At 44.0% G+C, this 26,258-nt stretch overlaps 1 protein-coding gene across 7 annotated transcripts in view; it reads left to right on the top strand.

The window, feature by feature from the left end:
- The first annotated feature begins 1,052 nt into the window (after positions 1–1,052).
- The window catches only part of FBXO30 (F-box protein 30), a 280,476-nt gene continuing 255,270 nt past the window's right edge, over positions 1,053–26,258 (top strand). For 3 of the 7 annotated variants that reach the window (XM_073627623.1, XM_073627622.1, XM_073627625.1), the window contains exon 1: positions 1,060–1,338. The gene's annotated coding sequence lies outside the window, so the exon portion shown is untranslated. Of the gene's footprint in view, positions 1,339–26,258 lie in introns of all 7 variants that reach the window. The other 4 variants (XR_012243943.1, XM_073627624.1, XM_073627621.1 and 1 more) reach the window with 4 other exon arrangements.

Below are 26,258 nucleotides of genomic sequence, written 5' to 3' on the forward strand. Positions count from 1 at the left end.
ATAAGGGGGGCTCGGGGCGCTGCTCCATTAAAAAATGTTTTTCACCTTAATGCATAGGTGAAAAACGGCAAGGGTTTACAACCCCTTTAACTGTGTGAGAAAAACATGGGATTGTGGGTAAATCTTATACCCATAAACACGTTTTTTTCCTTGTAGTTAAGAGGGCTGGAAGGTAGCATTTGTCTTTTAAACACATGTCCCTTCTATGACACTGCAGTGAGAGGCGTGCCTCCACTGCAGCATTTTTATTGGACAGCTGGGACCAATGGTACCAATGGTACTTTACCATTGGTCCAAGACTCCAATCTGTTCATTGAGCTCAGTGCCTCTGACAAGAAGTGAGAGGCACTGTGAGCTCAACGTCTCAGTCTGCTGCAAATAGAGTGTGTCAGCTTGTAATTAGCTTCTGACAGGCTGCACAAGGAGCCCCATATCTCTGAAACCATAGGTTGTAGGAGCTCCTTTTTACCAGTGGTGGGATAGGACTTAGGCTACATACCCACCAAATTTTGGGGTCTCTGTGACTCCAGATCGCCGTGCTACGACCCTCAAAGCTCGATTTTAATTTAATTTTTTTTTTAATGTTCATGGCAGGGGAGGCCCTGATGTGAACCCAGCCTTAAACCTAATGTGTTTGGTGCTGTATAAAATAGATAACAAAAATAGTAATGTATATACATTTTTTTATCTTTTACCTAGCAGTCATGTGTCCATGCAATTCTGGGTCCTAACTGACTTGGGAAGACTGGTGACAACGATGTTCAATTCCTACAGAAGTTACATCGCCCAACCAGTGCCAATCCTTTGGGCATTGCCAGAGTTTCTCACTCCAGCTGCATTAGCCGTCCATGACCCCCAAGTTGTGCTGTCACGTGACTGCTAGGAAAAAAGGTTAAAAAGTATTTACATTGTTATTTATTACAAACAGTGTATGCAGCATTACTAAAGGCAGTGAGTAGACAACACTTAAAACTTGGTTAGTAAATAGTCGTTTCTACTTTTAAACTTTAGCTTTAACACAGTGTATACCTGTTCCTACCAGAAAAATGGCACCAATCGCTCTGGCGACACGCTGCGTGTTGAATGACGTCACCGTCTGTAGTCTATGTGGGAAGAGAAAGGAGGGCTTTCGCTTATGTGGTAGTTAGGACGTATTACGAAAAGGAACAGTGGGGAATCAGTGATCTACTACAGCAAGACGAGAATACTATTGTTTACAATAGATCGGACAAGGTGGAAGGAAGTGTACATGTTGCGGGTGGAAGAGGAATAGCACACGCTGCGAGAAGGCCTCGGTCGGCCTGTCTGGGACGCGCAGTTTGCGCAAGCTGAGGTGAGGTAAGTTTTCCAGGCTCGTGACGCCCAGCTCTAGTATGCAACTTTTACCAGATAGTATTATCGAGGGGGATGGGAAGCTGCTCTCAAATGCTGTGTATCTAGGAGGTTTATTATGTCGATTATATATGTATATATTTTTGTGTATTTATAATATCCTATGGAATGTTGGGAGTCTATAGTATCTTTAATGGCCAGTTATTTCCAAAGCTAACGTTTGCTAAATGTAATCACATGCTCATGTAAATAACATTTACTTAGCTGTAAGTCTGGCTACATTCTTTGGGTTGCTAACTATATGGTTTTTAAACACACCCAGCAAGACATTACCAGCCTAGCACACCACCAGGCATACAGGCTGGTGAGCCCATGGCGAGGCGATTTTGAGACCGCTCGATATACCCTTCTTTAAATAGCGGGTACTCGTCAATACGAGTGAGCGATGCTGATTGAGGAGTAAGGGGAGACCAGCATTGGGTGGTTTTACGTGTACAAGGAACTTTGAGGAGGGTTTTTTTTTTTACCTGGACTTCCTTGTGATATATCTCACTAACTTCACTCACTTTGTAGTTGCTAACATTTGAAAGCGATGGAAAAAAAAAAACACCTTGAGGACTTCAATAAGCAGAATGCAGTGTCTGCAAAATAAGTAGGGGTCTAGCCAATAAAGTCACCTCATCGCATATGGCTTGTAGTATAACACCTGCCCCCCTATGCTTTGCTGTGACAAAATAGGGCCTGGGAGTACACTGCAGTGTGAAAAGTGTTACACTAATGTTGAGACACACAGAGGTCAGGAGAAACTATAACTCTCCCACAGCAAGTTTTTCTTTATCAGGCAGCTCTAGAGATGTAAAATTTCCAGAAATTTTGAAGCCATGGAAAAGCAAATGTTTTTTTTTTTTTCCACAGAAAAAAAATTAAATTTACAGAAAAATTAGTGGGGGGGGGGGGGACAAAATCAGTGTGAAGTAATTGTACAAATTGAGTCATTTTGGGAAGGTGAAATGCGTGTAAAAGTATTAGGCCTCATGCACACTGGAGCTGCTAATTGCTAAACTAACATTCAGGCCTCATGCACACTGGTCATTCTAAAAAAAAAAAAAAAAAAGCCTGTAGTGTTCGCTGTAGAATGAGTTTTTCAGCGTTTTTTTTTTTTTTTTTTTAAACAAAATTATACTCCAACAAAAGCTTACGGCTCAAATGCTGAATAGCAGAATTGGAGCGTTTTTATAGCTGAAAAACTCCTCTCAAAACCCACCTAGTTGTGTTTTTTTTTTTTATTTTTAATTTTATTTTTCCAGCCAGAAAACGCCCCTGTTAAAAACTGCTGATAACAGCCCATGTGTGCATGGACACATAGGATAACATGCTGGAGAGTTTTTTTGGCTGCAGAAAAAAAAACATCTGAAGCCAAAAACAGCAGCTGTAAAAATGTACAGTGTGCATGAGGCCTTAGAAGCAGTTGGGTGTTTTTTTCTGAAGTCCAAGAGCTCTCCTCTGTTATCCTATGTGTCCATGTACAGTCATTTAGAGGAGTTTACATGCACCTGCGTTTTACTACCATTTCTCTGAAAGCACAAAAGGTGCGTTCAGGACAAGAGTTTACTGGCATTTAAAACACCAAATGCATCTAAACGCTAGGAGCGTTTAGCACTTAAAGTGTTTGTTACCCTCAAAAAAACAAAAGATCCTGTTCCCAGTGCTTGTGCTGTGTAATTTGCACCCCCTCCCCCGTATCCCCTAAAAAAACCTGGCTGATTTCCCCCCCCCCTTGTAAATTGACCACAGTTTATCATGGATGCTGAGCCCTGACACCGTGGTCAGTTTATGTGCCTTCGTCATCCGTGGCCCTGCTCTGTCCTTCTCCCCCTGCCTGTCAACTCGTGTCAGTGCCTGCCCTCTCCCCTCCTGCTATTATAACTACCATAAAAACCTCCCATCCCCCCTGTAACATAACGATATGTGTCTGTTTTTATATAAAAAAGCTGCCGACTTGTACCTATATCAGAGCATCTCCCGGCGCTCACGTGACTGCTCGGCTCTCTCTCCCCTCCTTCCCGTTTGACATCAGCGGCAGTACTCGGCCCCTCCCGCTGGAGCGGTCAGCCAGGCAGAAGAGAGCGTCGAGGAGTCACGTGAGCAGCGGGAAATGCTCTGATTATAGGTACAGATCGGCAGCTTTTTTTATATAGCACAGGTACAAATATCGTTATGTTACAGAGGGGATGGGAGGTTTTTATTATATTGGCTAAACAATCACTTTAAGCATTTATTCATTTCAATTGCCAGAATTAGTGGTGCACTGAAATGAAAATTCAGGATGCTCTTGTCCGAAACCGACCAGTTTTAATAGAGATATATATATATATATTAGGGTTGTCCCGATACCACTTTTTTAAGACTGAGTACAAGTACCGATACTTTTTTTTTCAAGTACTCACTGATACCGATACTTTTTTTTTTTTTAATGCCATGTGACAGTTTTTTTTTTTTTGTATTTTGTAAATAAGTACTTTTTCTCCTTTACTGATGTGTGCTAATGAGGTGGCACTGATAGGCTGCACTGATAAGGCGGCCCTAATGTGCAGCACTGTTGGGCACTGATATGCAGCACTTATGAGCACTAATTAAGCAGCACTGATAGGTGGCACTGACTTATGGGCACTGATAGGTGGCACGCACTGATGGATGGGCACTTATGGGTGGCACTGGCTGGCACTGATAGATGGCACTGAGTGATATGCACTGATAGGGGGCACACACTGATGGCTGGGCACTGATAGGTGGCATGCACTGATGGATGGGCACTGATGGGTGGCACTGACTGGCACTGATACCACTGAGTGAGCACTGATAGGTGGCACTCATTATGCAGCACTGATAGGTGGCACACACTGATGGCTGAGTACTGATAGGTGGCACTGACAGGTGGCATGCACTGATACGTGGCACGCATTGATGGCTGGCACTGACTGAGGCGCACTGATAGATGGCACTGATGAGCAGTGAATAAATGGAAGAAGCAGCGCTGTAAAGCAATATGTGATAAATAAATGTCACAATAGTGTTAAATAATATTAGAGTCCATATCTGGTCAATTGAATCAGCAAAGTTCTATAATAATAGTCTTCAAAGGTGAAACGGATGAGGACCCCAGCTTGGGTCTCTACCAAAAATGATTGACAAATAAACTGGATAACCTTCACCACACCACTGTGATATGAGTAAAATGCACGCTTACCAACTGGCAAGCTTAATAAAGCTTGTGACCTTAACCCGGTCGGGGCCTTTCTTGAAATGGAGACACCACTAAAACGTTCCTTACCTACTATGCCTCGTGTCCTGCGTGATACAGCATTGTCTGAGAGAACAACTCCTAACTAGGAGTTCAGTACCTCATGCATCCAGGTTCCCCTTCTATGGAGATTAGTGGTCTAGTCACGGTCTAAGGAACGTTTTAGTGGTGTCTCCATTTCAAGAAAGGCCCCGACCGGGTTAAGGTCACAAGCTTTATTAAGCTTGCCAGTTGGTAAGCGTGCATTTTACTCATATCACAGTGGTGTGGTGAAGGTTATCCAGTTTATTTGTCAATCATTTTTGGTAGAGACCCAAGCTGGGGTCCTCATCCGTTTCACCTTTGAAGACTATTATTATAGAACTTTGCTGATTCAATTGACCAGATATGGACTCTAATATTATTTAACACTATTGTGACATTTATTTATCACATATTGCTTTACAGCGCTGCTTCTTCCATTTATTTATTGTACAGTGTGTGTATCTCACTTTTAAGCGGCTGCTTTTCCTCCTTTATATTGCATGTCATTTATTATTTGGTAATTGTTTAAGGGTATACAGCGCGGTGCTTTTTCTTCTTTATACTGATGAGCAGTGCACTGATTGGTGGCACTGATTATGCAGCACTGATTGGTGGCACTGATTATGCAGCACTGATGAGCGCTGATAGGTGGCACTGATTATGCAGCACTGATGAGCGCTGATAGGTGGCACACACTCTTGGCTGGGCAGTGGCATTGAAAGGTGGCACTGACTGATGGGCACTGATAGTAGGGGTGCAACGGATCAAAAATCTCACGGATCGGATCGATCCTCGGATCAGAGTCACGGATCGGATCATTTTTGGATCAGAAAAAAAAAAAAAAAAACCCACACAAATCTTGTTACACCCACCGGAGTTTTAGATTTAAAAGCTATTTTCAACACAAAACCGAGCTTATATGCATAAATACAGTATTTGTGCATATAAGCTCAGTTTTGTGTTGAAAATGGCTTTTTAATCTAAAACTCCGGTGGGTGTAACAAGATGTCCGCTTGCCCCCTTCTCACTCTATCATTATTGTACTGTGCAGGAGTATGGGGTGTAGCAAGATGGCGGCGACGAAATGTCACTTCCTGTCGAGACAGCGGCCGCTTCCGGGTGTACTAAGATGGCCGCCGGCTCCGGAGCTAGGCCGGAGCCGCGGCCTTTCCTATGGCTGAGGCCGAAAAGTGCTCCGCGGATCGCGGGTGTGCCGATCCGCGGAGGGTGATCCGTACGGATCACGGATCGGCAACGATCCGTTGCACCCCTAACTGATAGGTGGTACGCACTGATAGGTGGCACACACTAATGGGCACTGATAGGTGGCACACACTAATGGGCACTGATAGGTGGCACACACTAATGGGCACTGATAGGTGGCACACACTAATGGGCACTGATAGGTGGCACACACTAATGGGCACTGATAGGTGGCACACACTAATGGGCACTGATAGGTGGCACACACTAATGGCTGGCACTGATAGATGACGCTGACTGATGAGCACTAATAGGTGACACTAATGAGCACTGATAGGTGGCACGCACTGATGGGCGGCACGCACTGATGGGCACTGATATGTGGCACGCACTGATAGGTTGCACACACTGATGGCTGGTACTGACTGATGGCTGGCAGTGGCACTGGCTGGATGGGCACTAACAGATGTCATTGATTGATGGCTGGCACTTATGGGCATGAGACGATTTACTTTTCTATGCTGCCCCTGTGACGCCCATTTTGGTACACCTTGCACTCGGCCTCAATAAAGCAGCAGCAGATATCTTGTTACACCCAGCCCATATAGATCAGCCTGAACTATATGGGCTGGGTGTAACAAGATGTCCGCTGCTGGCAGGGTGTACCAAGATGGGCGTCGGGATTTTTAAGCCCTGATGACGTTGTAGCAGCAACATGGAGCGTCACTTCCATTACCGATGTGACGGCTCCGGTTGCCGAGCCCTGCACTCTCTGCTTGAGGACGCGGAGGACTCGCCCGCTGACTCCGCCCCGCCCGCTGACTCCGCCCCGCCCGCTGACTCCGCCCCGCCCGCTGACTCCGCCCCGCCCGCTGACTCCGCCCCGCCCGCTGACTCCGCCCCGCCCGCTGACTCCGCCCTCCGCCCCGCCCGCTGACTCCGCCCCGCCCGCTGACTCCGCCCTCCGCCCTCCGCCCCGCCCGCTGACTCTGCCCTCCGCCCCGCCCGCTGACTCTGAGTCTCTCCCAAGGTATCGGCTTAGGCATCGGGAGCAAGTGTTCAAGTACAAGTACTCGCGCAAATGCTCGGTATCGGTACTAGTATCGGGACAACCCATATATAGATATAGATATATAGATAGAGAGAAGTGAGAGTACACCCCTCACATTTTTTGTAAATGTATAAATTATCTTTTCATGTGACAACACTGAAGAAGTTGCACTTTGCTACAATGTAAAGTAGTGAGTGTACAGCTTGTATAACAGTTGCACGATTAATCCGAATTGAAATTGCGATTCTACTCCCCTCCCGATCTTAAAACAGCATTTCACAGTTCTATGTAACAAGTGCAGAAAGTTCTCCGCTCACTTCTTTTTTTATTTTTTGTTACGTATAACTCTTTATTCCAAATATAAACAATCATATAGAAAAAGAAGACAAAGAAATAAACCTATTACGAAACCAACTTTGCTAAGCATATACATCTAATAGGACAACATTGACACTTATTACATTTATAAACTAGAGATAGGAGATTAATACAGAATATAAATTAATACGCCACCTTAATGCAAATTCACTTCAAATCAAATAATAACCTCCAAAATATGTCGATATGCATCGATTACTGCAATTGTTAACCTATATGCTTATACCTTAACTACTTTAAAATGAGAAACCTTTCTCCTGATCCCATCAATCGGGGTCCGGAGACAAAATCTACTAAAAAATGAAGAAAAAGAGAGAGGGGAAGAGAAAAAAGAAGGATTTAATATAACTAACTCAAACTCAGACCCTTTGCTAACTGCCCCCCCCACCCTCCATCCCTCCCTCCCAGAGTTCCCTCATCAGGGCCCAGCTCATCCTTATGAATCCACCCTTCCAACCTATACGGAAATGCAATCAGCATATTGAGGGTGCCTGCAAAGGTCGTCCATGGCCACCAGGTATGCCTATACTCCTCCTCTACCATAGAGAGACGCTGTCAAAAATTCCATTGTCCTAATTTCGTCTATCCTAGAAAACCAGTGTTTCAGGGAAGGTGTAGTCGTGGACTTCCACATGTCTGGAATACAAGCCTGAGCAGCATTCAGCAAAGGTCCTCTTCCCAGCATCGTATATACGCAGGAATCTAGCCTTCTGGAGGCTGAATAATTTGTTTATACAAAACTGACAACCTGTGTGGTACATGTTCCCCCTCCGCACATAAACACTCAAAGGGTGTCAGTGGCCTTACATATAATTCCGTATCTGCTTTAGACCTTAAAAAGTGTGACAATTGAAAGTCAGACCATGGGCTCAAGGGAGGCTGGATCACTGGTGTTAATGGGGATGGGAATGGAGAGAGGCCTTTTGTTGAAAATATGTAAGTAAGAACTGCAATAGTGGCCCCGATTGTAGGATACCTCTTCAGTCCCCGCTAGTATTTATGAGCGACCCATGGAAGTACAGACAGAGCAATCGGTGAAGCATGTTGTTCCACTTGTACCCACAGTTTAGTCTGTAAAGAGGTGCACCATGACACTACTCTGGACAAATGTAAGGCTCGATAGTAAGAGACCAGATCAGGCAGACCAATACCCCCCCGTGATTTAGGCAGAACCAACAGCGAATAGCGAGGTCTACCGACTTTGCTGCTCCAATGAAATTTAGTTAACAGTGTCCGGCACGAGAGCGAAAAAGCTTGAGGTAGTTTAATAGGAATCGCTTGCATTAAATGTAGGATCTGAGGAAGCAGTGTCATCTTAAATGCATTACACCTCCCAAACCACGTGAGGGTAAGGGTCTGCCATAGTTGAAAATATGATCGCATTTTCGATAATAATGGGCAGAAAATTGTCCCATATAGTAGGGCCGTATTCGGGGTCAGTTTGACCCCCAAGTATTTCCGCTCACTAATGACAACATTTTTTCTTTTAAATCCAGGCAGCCTGCCAAATTTCTCAACTTCTGATAACTATAAACAAAGTAACATTTCGTTCTTAGATCAAAGGTATAACCTTCGAACTGTAAATGAGGTCAGTTTACCCACTTAAAGACTCAGGGCCAGTTCACACCACATGCAGTCCGGTGCGTTTTTTTTCTGCAACAAAAATGCATAGAAAGTAGGTTATATGATTTGGTTATATGGCCAGTTCACACCAGTGCTTGCAGTTCCAGTGCGTTCCAGTTCCAGAAAAAAAGTAGAACATGCTGTATTTTTCCTGCATTGGACTGTATTGGAACGCTGTAAAAAGCATCAAAAACTCACGGGAGCGCACAAAAAACGCACTGGGACACCCATGTTTTTAAGGTTAAGAGAAAAAAATGGGGGAAAAATGCACTGGACTGCATCAAAAACACACCAAAAATGCCCTGGAACACCCATGTTCTTATTTAAGGTTAAGGAAAAAAAGGGGGGAAAATGCACTGGACTGCATCAAAAACGCCCTGGAACACCCATGTTCTTATTTAAGGTTAAGGAATAAAAGGGGGGAAAAATGCACTGGACTGCATCAAAAACGCCCTGGAACACCCATGTTCTTATTTAAGGTTAAGGAATAAAAGGGGGGAAAAATGCACTGGACTGCATCAAAAATGCATCAAAAACACCCTGGAACACCCATGTTCTTATTTGAGGTTAAGGGGGAAAAAAAGGGGGAAAAAAATGCACTGGACTGCATCAAAAACGCCCTGGAACACCCATGTTCTTATTTAAGGTTAAGGAATAAAAGGGGGGAAAAATGCACTGGACTGCATCAAAAATGCATCAAAAACACCCTGGAACACCCATGTTCTTATTTGAGGTTAAGGGGGAAAAAAAGGGGGAAAAAAATGCACTGGACTGCATCAAAAACGCCCTGGAACACCCATGTTCTTATTTAAGGTTAAGGAAAAAAAAAGGGGGGGGAAAATGCATCAAAACCACCCCAAAAACACCCTGGAACACCCATGGTCTTATTTAAGGTTAAGGAAAAAAAAGGGGGGGGAATGTATCAAAACCACACCAAAAACGCCCTGGAACACCCATGTTCTTATTTAACCGCTTGATATCCGCGCTATAGCCGAATGACGGCTACAGCGCGGACCTGAATTCCCGGGAGGCCATCATATGACGGCCTCCCCTGTGCACGTGCCACGCGTGCGCCCTGTGCACGGTCCCGGCCCCTTACCATGTGATCAGCTGTCAGCCAATGACAGCTGATCACATGATCAAAACAAAATCTCTGTGATCGTTTTTTTTTTCTCCTCGCGCTGACAGTGCGAGGAGAAAAAAAAGCCGATCACCGGCTCACCAGCAAGGGACATCGGTCCCGAAGAGGAGGAGGCAATAATGCCTCATACGTGCCTCAATTGTGCCACCAGTACCACCTGCCAGTGCCACCTTACATTGCCTCATCACAGTGCCCACCAGTGCCACCTAACAATGCCCACCAGTGGTGCCAATCAGTGCCACCTAGCAGTGTACAAGATCAGTGCCCATTATTGCCACCCATCAGTGCCCATCACTGCCACCTATCAGTGCCCATTGGTGCCGCCTCATCAGCGTACATCAATGAAGGAGAAAAATTACCCTTTTTAAAATTTTATAACAAAATATAAAAAAAAAAAATACAATTTTTTTAAAAAAAATTCAGTCTTTTTAAATTTTTTTTAACAAAAAATAAAAACCGCAGAGGTGATCAAATACCACCAAAGGAAAGCTCTATTTGTGGGGAAAAAATGCTAAAGATTTCATTTGGGTACAGTGTTGCATGACCGCGCAATTATCATTCAAAGTGCGTCAGCTCTGAAAATTGGTCTGGATAGGAGGGGGGTTTAAGTGCCCTGTAAGCAAGTGGTTAAGGTTAAGGGTGAAAAAAAAAGGGGGGGGGGGGATGCACTGGACTGCATCAAAAACGCGCATCCGGACTGCGTTTCTATGGTGTGAACTGGCCCTAAATCTTTTTCTGACACTTGCTGCTTACAAGTTAAAATCAGTATTTTTTGCTAGAAAAATACTTAGAACCCCCAAACATTATATATATTTTTTTAGCCGAGACCCTAGAGAATAAAATGGTTGTTGCAATATTTTATGTCGCACTGTATTTGTGCAGCGGTCTTTCAAATGCAATTTTATTGTAAAAAATACACTTGAATACATTTTAAAAAAACTAAACCGTAAAGTTGGCCCAATTTTTTTTATAATGTGAGAGACGTTGCGCCGCGAGAATAGTGAGAGAATCGTGATCTTTATTCTAAGCAAAGAAATCGTGATTCTCATTTTAGCCAGAATTGTGCAGCTCTAATATGTGTCAATTTGCTGTCCCCTCAAAATAACGCAACACACAGCCATTAATGCCTAAACCGCTGGCAACAAAATTTAGTACACCCCTAGTGAAAATGTCTACATTGGGCCCAATTAGCCATTTTCCCTCTCCGGTGTCATGTGACTCATTAGTGTTACAAGGTCTCAGGTGTGAATGGGGAGCAGGTGTGTTAAATTTGGTGTTATCGCTCTCTCATACTGGTCACTGGAAGTTCAACATGGCACCTCATGGCAAAGAACTCTGGGGATCTGAAAAAAAGAATTTGTTGCTCTACATAAAAATGGGCTAGGCCAGCGATGGCGAACCTTGGCACACCAGATGTTTTGGAACTACATTTCCCATGATGCTCATGCATGCTGCAGTGCAGTTGAGCATCATGGGAAATGTAGTTCCAAAACATCTGGGGTGCCCAGGTTCGCCATCACTGGCCTAGGCTATAAAAAGATTGCCAAGACCCTGAAACTGAGCTGCAGCACGGTGGCCAAGACCATACAGCGGTTTAACAGGACAGGTTCCACTCAGAACAGGCCTCGCCATGGTCGACCAAAGAAGTTGAGCGCACTTGCTCAGCATTATATCCAGAGGTTGTCTTTGGGAAATAGAGGTATGAGTGCTGCCAGCATTGCTGCAGAGGTTGAAGGGGTTGGGGGGTCAGCCTGTCAATGCTCAGACTATACGCTGCACAGTGCATCAAATTGGTCTGCATGGCTGTCATCCCGGAAGAAAGCCTCTTCTAAAGATGATGCACAAGAAAGCCCGCAAACAATTTGCTGAAGACAAGCAGACTAAGGACATGGATTACTGGAACCATGTCCTATGGTCTGATGAGACCAAGATAAACTTATTTGGTTCAGATGGTGTCAGGCATGTGTGGAGGCAGCCAGGTGAGTGCAAAGACAAGTGTGTCTTGCCTACAGTCAAGCATGGTGGTGGGAGTGTCATGGTCTGGGGGTTGCATGAGTGCTGCTTGCACTGGGGAGCTACAGTTCATTGAGGGAACCATGAATGCCAACATGTCGTGTGACATACTGAAGCAGAGCATGATCCCCTCATTTCGGAGTCTGGGCCGCAGTATTCCAACATAACGACCCCATACATATCTCCAAGACGACCACTGCCTTGCTAAAGAAGCTAAGGGTAAAGGTGATGGACTGGCCAAGCATGTCTCCAGACCTAAACCCCTATTGAGCATCTGTGGGGCAACCTCAAACCTAAGGTGGAGGAGTGCAAGGTCTCTAACATCCACCAGCTCTGTGACGTCGTCATGGAAGAGTGGAAGAGGACTCCAGTGGCAACCTGTGAAGCTCTGTTGAACTCCATGCCCAAGGCAGTGCTGGAAAATAACGGTTGGCACACAAAATATTGACACTTTGGGCCCAATTTGGACATTTTCACTTAGGGATGTACTCAATTTGGTTGCCAGCGGTTTAGACATTAATGGCTGTGTGTTATTTTGAGGGGACAGCAAACTTACATTGTTATACAAGCTGTAAAATACTACTTTACATTGTAGCAAATTGTAATTTCTTCAGTGTTGTTACATTAAAGCTAGGTTCACACTGGGGCTGCGGCTGCATTAGAGCTAAAGTGTTTAACCCCTGCTAGCGGCCGAAGAAGGGGTTAAAAACGCCCGTGTTGCGGCACTTCAGAAGTGCTGCCCATTTATTTCAATGGGCAGGGCGTTTTGAGAGCGCTGTATACAGTGCTCCCAAACCACCCCAAAAGATACTGCTTGCAGGACTTTTTCTAACGTCCTGCAAGCACGCCGTCCTAATGTGAAAGCACTCGGGCGGCATGGAAGGCAGTTTTCAGGTGCTTTTACAGGCGCTATGTCTAGTGCTAAATCGCCTGAAAACTGCCTGTGTTAAAGTGGTCGAAAAGCTATAATAAAATATTTACAAAAATGTGAGGGGTGTACTCACTTTTTATATATATATATATATATATATATATATATATATATATATATATATATATATATATATATATATATATATATATATATATATATATATATATATATATATATATATAATTTATTCTCTGTGTTCTCCTCGTACTCCTCCTCTGCCCCCTCTTGTCCCTCCGTAGCCGGTTTCCCTTCTCTCCTGTCCTGCCAGCGGTGGGGTATGTGTCAGGATGGAGAGCAGAGGAATGGACCGGTAAATGTCATTTACCGGCTCCTTCCTTTTCTGAATTGGACATGGAGAGCGTTCTCTACCAATTGCTCCTGTGTTCTGTAGTAACTGAGCAGAGTAAGATGTGTGTTACTTTGCTTTGGTTTATAAATGTACAGGAGCCTCTGTCTCCTGTTCATTCATCTTCAATGCTGAGAAAGGGACTGGGGAATCTCTGTCCCTTTCTCTGTCTCAAAGGGGAGATGTCAGGGGTCTGTTTAGACCCCTGATATCTCACCAATGCCAATCACCAGGGCTGATGATTTAAAAAAAAAAAAAAAAAAAAGTATTAAAATTTGTAAATAAATGATTAAAAAAAAAAAAGTGAGGACCCCCCCCCTCCCCCCCGCCCTGACAACACTGTCCACTGCCCCAACCACCCCCTTCACCCCCAAAAAAAAGCATTGTGAAAAAACTTTAAAAACAAATTAAATTGTAAAAAAAAATACATTAAAATAAACTACTGACACCAACCTCTGCTCTGACACCGTCAATAGACAGTAGTAGTAGTCCGTAGTGGACTGCCTCATACCCCCCTTCCCCACAAGCACTGTGAAAAAAAAAGAAATGTAAAAAAAAAAAATCAATCAACAAAGTTGTAAAAAGTAAAAGATAATAATATAATGAAAACAAAGGAATGCTCAAGTGGGTGGAATCAATTATGGCTTGCCACGCTGAAAATGACTGTACTCCCCCGAGTGCTGTATTTACTTCAGGCCCTCCCCACTTCATCTTTTTCCTCCATCTTTTTCCTCCACCCCACCCAGCCTATTTATTATTCACTTATCTGTGTGGGTTGTATGTTTTTTTTTTTTTTTTTAAGCCCTACTTGGCAACACCATACTATAGCTGGCCATATTGAAATTTTTCTCTTTTGCAACCCCTGACTGTGTTTATGGGGGGAATCCGTCCCGCTGAGCCATTGTGTTCTTGGGGACAGGAGAGCCATGCCCTGTGGGAGAACAGTGATTACTGCTAGAGAAAATAATAGCCACTAGTAATAACCACATGTAAAATCCAACAGGCTGATTGTATCAACTTGGGTACATTCAGCCTGCCCATACATGGTTCAAATCTCAGGTGGTCCCTGCTGAACCTGCAGAGATTCGAACAGTCTATGGCTGGCTTAAATTTTTTTTATTTTTTTATTTTGGGAATCATTTGCAACTTGGCGTTCCTTCTTCTGATCTGCTGATAATTGCCTGCTAAACCTCAAGTATCTGATTTTACTCTTAGTTATGTCATGGACCTTGATACTTTACTTCATTTCTCATAATGTCACATTGCCTTGGATATTGTCTGCATATTTTTCTTTATATGCTGTGATTGCGCTATGTTCGTTCTTTACTGCACTGCCTTTTGTACTGTGATTTCTTGAACAAAAAAAAAGAATTACAAAAAAGAAAACCTAGCTTTCCTATTGCCAGTACATCTAAAAGGGGGCATTAAATCAGCTAGTGGACTTCCTCAGCAGGCAGCAGATGATTGAGTCCCTAGTTGGTAATAAACCAGGAGGTTTTCCCTAGTTCTCTTCCAGGACAGCTTAATGAGAGGCTCCTCCCACCTAGCACAGGAAACACAAATCCACATTGGTATAAAAACAGGTGTGAGCCTAGGGTTCCTCAGTATTCGTTTCCTCTGGCCAGACGGGGTCTCTGCAAGCCTTTTTATTTTCTGTCAGGCTTCCATGCTAGGTGGCAGGGGGTTCCCGACCATGGAGCCTTCTATACTGGTGCGATGTGTCTGGGGGGGTTCACTATGGTTCTTGGGCTCTCCTATGCTTTTGGGGCATGCCTCTCTCTCCCCTTCTTTGCATCCTTTATGGGCAAAAGTGGAGGTTAGCCCAGTCCCTGGATGGTGTGCAGATTTTGCCCACCTGGTTCCTCTTCCCCTTGACTGCATGGCAGCTCCCTCCCGCAGCCTTGGAGCTGGGAATGCCGAAATGACGCCCCTTCCTGTAAATCTGATTCCTTCTGGTGGCAGTGATGTGGCAGATGGCAGAGACCAACTTGGTTAGGGGCTGCCGACAATCCCTGGAGAGGTGGCCGGCGCCCCAATCCACAGGATAAAAAGATAAAAAATACCCCTAGAATACTCATGCCATGTGACTACCCAGCATGCACCTGCCGGTCTTGTGCATGTGCGGTGCAATCTTGGTCAGCTTGCCATACAAAGATGCTGTCTCAATCAAGAGAACAGAACACATGCATTTTGCAGAAAACTGCAAATGTAATTCTTTCTATGGATTGGATCCACTTATGATGTTTAGTGTTGTCACCTCCTCCAGATCATGTCATATCCAGCCAAAATCAAAAAAATCCTCATAGTGGTAGTATTTAGTGAACATTCAATAGGATAGTGAAAAGAATCGCCCGTCATAACGAACACTGTTAAATCTGTGTTGCCACTCTGCCTTCCCTACATGAAATGCAAACTCACCAGAGGGAATATATAACCAAGCAGTATGCACTATGCTCAACTGGGATGGGTGGATGGATCCAAACAGTGCCTCCAATAGCCTCTTATACTAGGATTCTCAGGCAGATAGTTTTAGGGGACACTCAGCTGCTGCAAAGAATTGTCATATTAACAGGTTATTTCTCTCATACGGTATATGCATACTTGCAACTACACCCCAAAACACATTCTGCTACTCCTGAGTATGGTGATACCACTAGTGTAATGCCCGTACACACGATCGGACATTGATTGGACATTCCGACAACAAAATCCATGGATTTTTTTCAGACGGATGTTGGCTCAAACCCGTCTTGCATACGCACTGTCACACAAAGTTGTTGGAATTTCCGGATGTCAAGAACGTGGTGACATACAACACATACGACGGCACTAGAAAGAGGACGTTCAACACCAAGTGCGCCACCCTTTGGGCTCCTTCCGCTAATCTCGTGTTAGTAGAAGTTTGGTGACAGACGATTTGCGCTTTTCAGCCTCCTGCTTTTACGATCGTTGCTGCTCTTCAGTTTGTGCTTGTGGGTTCGTATTTCTATTACGTATTTGATTTTCAGTGCGTTCTTGTCTGCTCGTATCTGATTTTCAGCTCCGGCCTTTCTGTTTTTCAGTAACGAATGTCTTTGTGAAAGGACCTGTGCGCTATTAAAGTGAACTAAAACTATAAATAAATGTGGAAATGCTGCAAAATCCAACAGTGATCACAAATCGCCTAGTAACAATAAAATTATTATAAAAGATTATATGTGATCTTGCGCATGACCTCGGTGATTAAAATAACATGACCATAGTGACCAAACAATGGTGATAAACATCTAAATAATCAAACACAATGATGATAGCACTGGTGATAATATAATGAAAACTAAATAAACCAAGTGGTGCTAAAATCCTCAAGCTGATAAAAAACCTCCGACCAATGAAAAATCAAATATATGCAGTGCAAAGTTCTCAGGCTTATCTATAAGCTACTCCAATGTGCAAAAAGTTCAAAAAATCAACTATAAAAACTCCAATGTGCAAAAAGTTCAAGAATCTTCACAGTGGGATAGAAAAAACACATATCATCATGTTGACTGTAGTTCAGATGATAACAACACCCACTCAATGTGCTCTTAGAACTCTTACCTCCTGGGCATAAGTAAATGGATAATAGCCTTGATTCCAGGGCAAAAAATCAGTCAGGGTAGGAAATGAATGCTTGATGGAATAAGTGTATATCGCCTCCAACCCGGTATACGGATTATCTCACAGTGGCTACGAAGGGTTGACGCGCTCCGTCTAATGGAAGAAATAACCTCTTGTCTTGCTGTTATGAGAGATGAAATGTGATCTGGCAGGACAGACGGAGCTTGTCATCCCTTCGTATCCACTGTGAGATAATCCGGATACCAGGTTGGAGGCGATGTACACTTATTCCATCAAGCATTCATCTCTTACCCTGACTGATCTTAGGCATTTATTTCTGCCCATTAGGTAAGAGTTCTGAGAGCACATTGGGTGTTATCATCTGAACTACAGTGAACATGTGTTTTTTCTATCCCACTGTGAAAATTCTTGAACTTTTTGCACATTGGAGTTTTTATAGTTGATTTTTTTGAACTTTTTGCACATTTGAGTTGCTTATAGATAAGCCTGAGAACTTTGCACTGCATATATTTGATTTTTCATTGGTCGGAGGTAGGGCTGAAACAACGAATCGATTAATCGAATATGAAATTAATCGATTACTATTTTGATAATCGATTAATCGGCCAGTAACATAATGGGGTTAAGAAAAACTAAAATGAGCCCTTTATAGTACAAAAAGAGCAAATAATCACTACTGTAAATATTACTTTCACAGTTCTACAGTAAAAAAAAATGAACCCCTTACAGTAGTGATTATCTGCTTTTTTTGTACTATAAGGGGCTAATTTTAGGGGTTTTTTTTTTTTTTGTTTTTTTTTTTTTATTTTGTTTTTTTTTAACCCCATTATGTTACTAAATGTCTTAGACCTGGTTGCACTACAGTTCATTTACATGGTTTCCTATGGGACGCGTTTACATCTATGCTTTTTTTTAGCCTCTGCATATTTGGAAAGGGTCAGGGACTTTTTTTAACGCAAAACGGTGCTTTTTTGATTCAATATACTTCAATGGAGAAGCTGCAGAAAAGCATGTAATGCGTTTTTGCAGAAATTTGTGATTTTTTTTTTTTTTTTTTTATCTGCCCAACAACAAGTTGGCCAAAAAAAATGCAAAAACGCAAATCGCAGTAAAATCACGTGTGCAAAAATCAAAAAGCACTGCAGAAATAGATCAAAAGCAAACTGCATAGGTGTGTACCGAGCCTTATGCTGGCCACACGGATCAATTTTCAGACAAGAATATTCAGACGGAAAATCTTTGTACATTCGCTGAATGAAAGAATGTTTGAAATTTTAACTTGTTTTTAACATTCTGTTTTTAAAATGAAGGAAAACCACATACACCGTCTGAAAATTCCTTTGACCAAGAAGTTTTCTATTTCCGAATTGCCACCATGGTTGAAAATGAATGAATGACCCCACTAACGATTAGAAAATCAAACTAACGTTCTTAAAATGCCATTTTTTTTTTTTTTTTTTTTTTGAAGGAAGACATTGTTTTTTAAATTTAAAAAAAATTTGATCTGAGTCTGATGATATTTACCAGATTCACCCTTTTAATAGTATATATCCTCCAATAGCATATACAGTATATCTCTCCTCTAATAGTATATACAGTACATCTCCTCTAATAGTATATCTCTTCTGTCTGTTATTCTCAGAGTGAATTAGATATTTTGCTCCCTAACCATATAGTTATTTATATTTACCACTGCATAGAGATATTTAAGAGTAAATTGCCTTTTTTTAAAACTTTACATATTAACTAAATTATACACCGCACTTTTTTTTATTTTTTAAGCTTATTAACCGATTAATCGAAACAATAATTGGCCAACTAATCGATTATGAAAATAATCATTAGTTGCAGCCCCAGTCGGAGTTTTTTTTTTACCAGCTTGAGGATTTTAGCAGCACTTGGTTTATTTAGTTTTCATTATATTATCACCAGTGCTATCATTGTGTTTGATCATTTAGATGTTTAGCATCATTGTTTGGTCACTATTGTCATGTTATTTTAGTCACTGAGGTCATGCGCAAGATCACATACAGTGGGGACAGAAAGTATTCAGACCCCCTTAAATTTTTCACTCTTTTCTTATATTGCAGCCATTTGCTAAAATCATTTAAGTCAATTTTTTCCTCATTAATGTACACACAGCACTTCATATTGACAGAAAAATACAGAATTGTTGACATTTTTTCAGATTTATTAAAAAAGAAAAACTGAAATACCACATGGTCCTAAGTATTCAGACCCTTTGCTGTGACATTCATATATTTAACTCAGGTGCTGTCCATTTCTTCTGATCATCCTTGAGATGGTTCTACACCTTCATTTGAGTCCAGCTGTGTTTGATTATACGGATTGGACTTGATTAGCAAAGCCGCACACCTGTCTATATAAGACCTGACAGCTCACAGTGCATGTCAGAGCAAATGAGAATCATGAGGTCAAAGGAACTGCCTGAAGAGCTCAGACACAAAATTGTGGCAAGGCACAGATCTGGCCAAGGTTACAAAAAAATTTCTGCTGCACTAAAGGTTCCTAAGAGCACAGTGACCTCCATAATCTTTAAATGGAGGATGTTTGGGACGACCAGAACCCTTCCCAGAGCTGGCCGTCTGGCCAAACTGAGCTATCTGGGGAGAAGAGCCTTGGTGAGAGAGGTAAAGAAGAACCCAAAGATCACTGTGGCTGAGCTCCAGAGATGCAGCCGGGAGATGGGAGAAAGTTGTAGGAAGTCAACCATCACTGCAGCCCTCCACCAGTCGGGGCTTTATGGCAGAGTGGCCCGACGGCAGCCTCTCCTCAGTGCAAGACACATGAAAGCCCGCATGGAGTTTGCTAAAAAACACCTGAAGGACTCCAAGATGGTGAGAAATAAGATTCTCTGGTCTGATGAGACCAAGATAGAACTTTTCGGCCTTAATTCTAAGCGGTATGTGTGGAGAAAAACAGGCACCTGTCCAATACAGTCCCAACAGTGAAGCATGGTGGTGGCAGCATCATGCTGTGGGGGTGTTTTTCAGCTGGAGGGACAGGACGACTGGTTGCAATCAAGGGAAAGATGAATGCGGCCAAGTACAGGGATATCCTGGACGAAAACCTTCTTCAGAGTGCTCAGGACCTCAGACTGGGCTGAAGGTTTACCTGCCAAGAAGACAATGACCCTAAGCACACAGCTAAAATAACAAAGGAGTGGCTTCACAACAACTCCGTGACTGTTCTTGAATGGTCCAGCCAGAGCCCTGACTTTAACCCAATTGAGCATCTCTGGAGAGACCTAAAAATGGCTGTCCACCACGTTTACCATCCAACCTGGCAGAACTGGAGAAGATCTGCAAGGAGGAATGGCAGAGGATAGCCAACTCCAGGTGTGAAAAACTTGTTGCATCTTTCCCAAAAAGACTCATGGCTGTATTAGATCAAAAGGGTGCTTCGACTAAATACTGAGCAAAGGGTCTGAATACTTAGGACCATGTGATATTTCAGTTTTTCTTTTTTAATCTGCAAAAATGTCAACAATTCTGTGTCTTTCTGTCAATATGGGGTGCTGTGTGTACATCAGTGAGGAAAAAAATGAACTTTGATTTTAGAAACTGGCTACAATATTAAAAAAATTAAGGGGGTCTGAATACTTTCCATCCCCAGTGTATAATCTTTTACATTAATTTCTGTTTTTCAGTGCTTTCTGTTAGTTCGTTCTGACCAGCCGACAGTTTTGAAGCAATGAGGACCCTCACCCCGGACCAGAGGGTTTATAACTACCGTCTGGCCGGAGCCCGAAGAGTGGTGGAGAACGTTTTCGGGATAATGGCCAGCCAGTTCCGCCTATTCCTTACGCCAATCAACATGGCGGAATATAAACTTAACCATATAATCCTTGCATGCTGCATTCTACACAACTATTTAACCACTTACCAACCGGCCCATAGCCGAATGACGGCTGCAGGGCGGTTGGATAACTCTGGGAGGACGTACTATGACGTCCTCCCAGAATTCCCCTCTCGCGCGCCCCCTGGGGCGCGCACCCGAACACATCCGTGACCGCCGGGTCCAGAGGACCCGGCGCATCACGGATCCCGGTAAATGGCCGCTGATCGCGGCCGTTTACCATGTGATCGCGCCGTCAAATGACGGCGCGATCACATGTAAACAGACCGGCGTCATCTGATGACGCCGGTTCCTCTCCTCCCCTCCTGTGTATCGATCGGTACACTGTGGAGGAGAGGGAGATGGATGGATGTCTGCAGCGCTGTGGGCTGCATGTGTAGTGCCCACAGCGCTGCACAGAGACATCCATCCATCCATGCTCAGCCATCCCTCACTACTATGCAATGCTGTGCAATACTCTGCAATACCCCCACAATACTCTGCAATGCTGTGCAATACTCTGCAATACCCCCACAATACTCTGCAATGCTGTGCAATACTCTGCAATGCCCCCACATTACTCTGCAATGCCCCCACAATACTCTGCAATGCCCCCACAATACTCTGCAATGCCCCCACAATACTCTGCAATGCCCCCACAATACTCTGCAATGCCCCCACAATACTCTGCAATGCCCCCACAATACTCTGCAATGCTGTGCAATACTCTGCAATGCCCCCACAATACTCTGCAATACTCTGCAATACCCCCACAATACTCTGCAATGCTGTGCAATGCTCTCACAATACTCTGCAATGCCCCCACAATACTCTGCAATGCCCCCACAATACTCTGCAATGCCCCCACAATACTCTGCAATGCCCCCACAATACTCTGCAATGCCCCCGCCATACTCTGCCATGCCCCCGCCATACTCTGCCATGCCCCCGCCATACTCTGCCATGCCCCCGCCATACTCTGCCATGCCCCCGCCATACTCTGCCATGCCCCCGCCATACTCTGCCATGCCCCCGCCATACTCTGCCATGCCCCCGCCATACTCTGCCATGCCCCCGCCATACTCTGCCATGCCCCCGCCATACTCTGCCATGCCCCCGCCATACTCTGCCATGCCCCCGCCATACTCTGCCATGCCCCCGCCATACTCTGCCATGCCCCCGCCATACTCTGCCATGCCCCCGCCATACTCTGCCATGCCCCCGCCATACTCTGCCATGCCCCCGCCATACTCTGCCATGCCCCCGCCATACTCTGCCATGCCCCCGCCATACTCTGCCATGCCCCCGCCATACTCTGCCATGCCCCCGCCATACTCTGCCATGCCCCCGCCATACTCTGCCATGCCCCCGCCATACTCTGCCATGCCCCCGCCATACTCTGCCATGCCCCCGCCATACTCTGCCATGCCCCCGCCATACTCTGCCATGCCCCCGCCATACTCTGCCATGCCCCCGCCATACTCTGCCATGCCCCCGCCATACTCTGCCATGCCCCCGCCATACTCTGCCATGCCCCCGCCATACTCTGCCATGCCCCCGCCATACTCTGCCATGCCCCCGCCATACTCTGCCATGCCCCCGCCATACTCTGCCATGCCCCCGCCATACTCTGCCATGCCCCCGCCATACTCTGCCATGCCCCCGCCATACTCTGCCATACTCTGCCATGCCCCCGCCATACTCTGCCATACTCTGCCATGCCCCCGCCATACTCCGCCATACCCTGCCATACCCTGCCATACCCCGCCATACTCCGCAATACCCCGCCATACCCTGCCATGGTGAGCCATGCTCAGCTGTACTCGCCCTCTCTATGTGGCCAGGCTGTGGAAGTCTCACACATGTGGTATCGCCGTACTCAGGAGGAGCAGGAGATTCTATTCTATGTGGTAGAAATCTTGTATAAATGGACAACTTTGTTTTAAAAAAAAAAAAAAAAAAGCGTTTTAACCACTTCCCGCCCGCCGGCCGTCATACAACGTCCTTGACCTTGTGCAGAGATATCTGAATGATGGTTGCAGCTACAGGCATCATTCAGATATCAGCTTTTTCAGCCGGTGATTCCCTACACCATGAGAACGATCATAGCAGCTGTTCCACTGTTTGATCGTTCTTACGGGAGGCGAGAGGGGATGTCCCCCCCCCCCCCCCCTCCCGCGCTTCTACCGACTCACTGCTACGATCGAAGCCAGGATCGTTTTTTTTTTTTTTTTTTAATTTCAGGCTTCCCAGCCTAGAGGTGAGATGTGGGGTCTTATTGACCCCATATCTCACTGTAAAGAGGACCTGTCATGCCATATTCCTATTACAAGGATGTTTATATTCCTTGTAATAGGAATAAAAGTGGTCAAAATTTTTTTTTTTTTTTTTGGAAAAAAGCATCAAACTAAAATAAATAAGGTAAAATGAACAATAAAAAAAAAAAATTTTTAAAGCGCCCCTGTCCCTGTGTGCTCGCATGCAGAAGCGAACGCATACGTAAGTCCCGCCCACATATGAAAACGGTGTTCAAACCACACATGTGAGGTATCGCTGCGATCGGTAGAGCGAGAGCAATAATTTTGGCCCTAGACCTCCTCTGTAACTCAAAACATGTAACCAGTAAAAAATTTTAAAGCGTCGCCTATAGGGATTTTTGAGTAGCAAAGTTTGGCGCCATTCCACAAGCGCGTGCAATTTTGAAAGGTGACATGTTGGGTATCTATTTACTCGGCGTAACTTCATCTTTCACATTATGCAAAAACATTAGGCTAACTTTACTGTTTTGGTTTTTGTAAAGCACAAAACAGTTTTTTTTCCAAAAAAAAAGCGTTAAAAAATTGCTGCGCAAATACCATGCGAGATAAAAAGTTGCAACGACCGCCATTGTATTCTCTAGGGTCTTTGCTAAAAAAACATATATAATGTTTTGGGGTTCTATGTAATTTTCTAGCTAATAAATGATGATTTTTACATGTAGGAGAGAAATGTCAGAATTGGCCTGGGTGCTCCAGAACGCCTGAAGGTGCTCCCCTGCATGTTGGGCCTCTGTATGTGGCCACGCTGTGTAAAAGTCTCACACGTGGTATCGCCGTACTCGGGAGTAATAGCAGAATGTGTTTTGGGGTGTAATTTGTGGTATGCATTTGCGGTGTGTGAGAAATAACCTGCTAATATGGCAATTTTGTGGGAAAAAAAAAAAGTAAAAAAAAAACCTTGATTTTGCAAAGAATTGTGGGAAAAAATTACAACTTCAAAAAACTCACCATGCATCTTTCTAAATACCTTGGAATGTCTTATTTCCAAAAAGGGGTAATTTGGGGGGTATTTGTACTTTTCTGGAATGTTTGGGTCTCAAGAAATTAGATAGGCCGTCAGTACTTCAGGTGTGATCAATTTTCAGATATTCGCACCATAGCTTTTGGACTCTATAACTTTCACAAAGACCAAATAATATCCACCGATTTGGGGTAATTTTACCAAAGATATGTAGCGGTATAAATTTTGGCCAAAATATATGAAGAAAAATTACTAATTTGCAAAATATTATAACAGAAATGAAGAAAAATGTATTTTTTTACAGATTTTTCGGTCTTTTTTCTTTTACGGCGCAAAAAATAAAGAACCCAGCGGTGATTAAATACCACCAAAAGAAAGCTCCATTTGTGTGAAAAAAAGGACAAAAATTTCATATAGATACAGTGTTGCATGACTGAGTAATTGTCATTCAAAATGTGAGAGCACCAAAAGCTGAAAATTGGTCTGGTTAGGAAGGGGGTTTAAGTGCCCAGTTGTCAAGTGGTTAAGGAGAAATTCAATGAACTGTCTGGCCTCAGTTGGGCCTGAGGCTGGACTTCAAGAAGAAACCCTGACGGCGCTTGAAGCTGGCCGTCCTGGATTGCCCCCCCAAAACGCCTGCGAAGTAAGACAGAAGTATGTCGAGTACTTTGCGGGTAGGGGGGCCATTGATATGCCAGAAACTGTTTTAACCACTTCACATCCAGGCCATTTCTGACACTTCGCTCCTACATGTCAAAAATCATCATTTCTTTGCTATAAAATTAGATAGAACCCCCAAACATTATATATGTTTTTTTAGCAGAGACCCTAGAGAATACAATGGCAGTCATTGCAACTTTTTATCTTGCACGGTATTTGCGCAGCAATTTTTCAAACGCGTTTTTTTTTAAAAAAAAACAGTTTCATGCTTTAAAAAAAAACAAAACAGCAAAGTTAGCCAAATTTTTTTGCATTGTGTGAAAGATGAAGTTACGCCGAGTAAATAGATACCTAACATGTCACGCTTCAAAATTGCACACGCTCGTGGAATGGCGCCAAACTTTGGTACTTAAAAATCCCCATAGGCGACACTTTAACATTTTTTACTGGTTACATGTTTTGAGTTACAGAGGAGGTCTAGGGCCAAAATTATTGCTCTCGCTCTAACGTTCGCGGCGATACCTCACATGTGTGGTTTGAACACCGTTTTCATATGTGGGCGGGACTTACGTATGCGTTCGCTTCTGCGTGCGAGCTCATGGGGACAGGGGCGCTTTAAAAATTTTTTTTTTTTTGATCACTTTTATTCCTATTACAAGGAATGTAAACATCCCTTGTAATAGGAATATGACACGATCAGTCCTCTTTACAGTGAGATATGGGGTCAATAAGACCCCACATCTCACCTCTAGGCTGGGAAGCCTAAAATAAAAAAAAAAAATAAAACGATCGCCGCTTCACAGCTGAAGCGGCACCGTTTTTTTGAATGCAGAGGCCGGGCGTGACGTCATAACATCGCGCCCGGCCTCCGAACGATCATAGAGACTCCGGCGACCATCTGGTCCGCCGGAAATCTCTATGGTGAACATCCGGCGCCGGCGGATCCGCTATCCGACTCACCGATCGCTGAGGTGAGTCGGTAGTAGCACCGGAGGGCGGCGGGAGGGGGGGACGTCCCCTCCCGCCGCCCGTAAGAACGATCAAGCGGCGGAACAGCCGCTATGATCGTTCTTATGGTGTACGGAATCGCCGGCTGAAAATGCCGGTATCTGAATGATGTCTGTAGCCTCAGACATCATTCAGATATAAGCCCCGAAAGTCGAGGACGTCATATGACGTCCTCCGGATGTCAAGCGGTTAAGAAATATTTTATCAACAATTTTTTAACTTAGTGGTGTTGCGGCCGAAATGATACTTTTTAAATAAAAATACCCCTATAATACACAAGCTTAATGTATTCTAGTAAAGTTAGTCTGTAAACTAAGGTCTGTTTTGTTTATAGCAGTAGTTTGTTATTTTATAAACTTACAGCAGGCCGTGGCCATTTTAAGTGTGGGCATCTGAAGCAAGACTGTATTTCTTCCTGTATCTCTAACATGCAGATCCCACACATGCTCAGTGCAGCACAAGCAGTGTAATAGGTTTCAGGTCAGGTTTCCATAGCAACGGCAGTGT

Source organism: Aquarana catesbeiana, linkage group LG04, assembly GCF_042186555.1.
Source record: "Aquarana catesbeiana isolate 2022-GZ linkage group LG04, ASM4218655v1, whole genome shotgun sequence".
Lineage (NCBI taxonomy): Eukaryota > Metazoa > Chordata > Amphibia > Anura > Ranidae > Aquarana > Aquarana catesbeiana.